A 2,332-nucleotide genomic window follows, 5' to 3' on the forward strand; every position below is an offset into this window, starting at 1 on the left:
TAATCCCAGTACTTGAGAGGCTGAAACAGAAGGATTTCAGTGTTGAGGTCAACCACAGAAATTTAGAGTGACCCTTAACAATTTATTGGTGAGATCCCATTTTAAAATAAAACAAAAAAATGGCTGAGAGTGTAACTCAGAGGTAGAATACCTCTGGATTAAATCTCCAGTATAAAAAAATAGAAAACAAAAGAAATACCAAAGTTTCAAATGAGAAGACTTTAAAAGATGGCCAATTGACTACAGTATCAGAAAACTAGCCTTCATTTGCAAAATGAAAATTATTCCAACAAAAGCAACACATCTGGCAGATTATAATAAATATTAATTATAATTGAACATCATTATACACATGTTCATTTACTACAAAGAACTAACATTTTTATTTCATAGGACATGCACACGGGTCCCTCTAAAAAAAAAATCACCAAGCTTCTATTGGAAGATGAGTGTCAGTGTTCTATTGTATTACACAATAAATGGATTATTTACTGTTTACACTGAAGCACAGGAATCAGTATAACCTGAATGACCAGATGATATAGAGATATATTTTAGCAATATGTATTTCGAGCATGAATTTAGCCAATATTTTTGTAAACCCTTGTATCCATGTGACGTATAGATTAATTAAAACATTGTTAAAATGACAATGACAGCCTAATTTCAATTTTTCCAAATGATTTTGGTATATATATATATATATATATATATATATATATATACCTTTTTAAAATTTTCCAGTACTAGGAAATGAATCCAGAGATATTCTACCTCCAAGCTATTTGATCTTTATTTTGGAACGGGGTCTCACTATGTTGCAGAGGGCCTCTTTAAATTGCTGAGGCTGGACGAAAAACTGCAGTCCTCTTGTATCAGCATCCTACATACTAGGATTACAGGCATGTGCCACCATGCCCAGAACACATATACCTTAATTACAACATGTTTATCCAAAAGCAGTCAGCAGTGTTTAGAGAAGTTTGGTATACTTGGGCCTTTTCTTCTCATTGGCCAGGTTTCCAAAATGTCCAAATCACTAGTGATTCCAGTGAGTCCAGTATAATAATTATATATATATATATATATATATATATATTCATTCATTCATTATGTGTTTCACCACATCCCCTTTCACATAGACTATGTTTTTAACATATAGGATATAAGCCAGGCGTGGTGGCCCACACTTGTAATCCTTGCGCTTGGGAGGAAGAGACAGGAGGATCGTGCAGGTTCGAAGCCAGCCGCTCGTGCTGGCTTAGGAGACCCTGTTTCCAAATAAAAAAGTATAAAAAATAGGTCTGGGAGTGTAGCCTGGAGGTAGAAGGGCTTCCAGGAACCCCAGTATCACCAAAAAACAAAACAAAAAAAAACCCATATTGGATATATCTATTAAAATACATTCTAGCCAGACACAGTGGTTCACACCTGTAATCCCAGTACTTAGGAGGCTAAAACAGAAAGATTGTACCACAAAGATTTCTTTTTAAAGTTACATGACTGAAAATTATTCTTTAATGTTAAAAATTAAATACAAACATGACCATAAATACAAAACATGTTGTATTTTTACAGTAGTATTTTATTAAAATATTTGAAGGTAGGAAAAGGACTGTGTGTGTGTGTGTGTGTGTGTGTGTGTGTGTACATACATATAGTCAGAGAGAGACACATTGCAGAAGAAAGAGGAAGAAAAAGAGAAAAAACAAATTATAGAAAAAGTCATAAGTAGATGTCTTACCATTTGACTACCTCTTCCATTCACTGCCCATCCATAAACCAAATAACTACTAAGAAAATAAAAAATAGTTCTGACAATTTATTTGGAAAACTGGATAACTCCACAGATTATTTCTTTTTGACCATGAATTTTTGATTTGCAAATGAGAAAAATGCCCACTCTTACTATTAATAAGGTCTGGAAATGCCAGTGAAATTAGCGAATTCATAAAAATACAAAACAATTCACGAATACATTAGCATGACTCTGGAATTAATGTACTTAGAAAACAGAAAGAATTATCAATTATCCCAATTTTGGTAGAACAACTCAATGAACAAGTAGTAAATTACCAATAAACTCCTTAAAAGTGATCATTACGGTTCCAGGTATTTGCATATTTTTTGTCTCTTAGTATAATTTTGTATAAGAAATTCATTTTAGTACTCAAAACAGGACAAAGAAATAGAGGTTAATATATACTTCTGGTAAATAAATAGAGGATTGCTTAGATTTCCTACACTGAATAATTGCTATTTCTTCTGCCCAGCAATTTCACATTGTCAATTCTTAATTCTTCACAAAATAAGGACCTAAAGTTATTTACAA

The sequence above is a fragment of the Muscardinus avellanarius genome (genome assembly GCF_963383645.1).
Source record: "Muscardinus avellanarius genome assembly, chromosome: X".
NCBI classification, from domain to species: Eukaryota; Metazoa; Chordata; class Mammalia; order Rodentia; family Gliridae; genus Muscardinus; species Muscardinus avellanarius.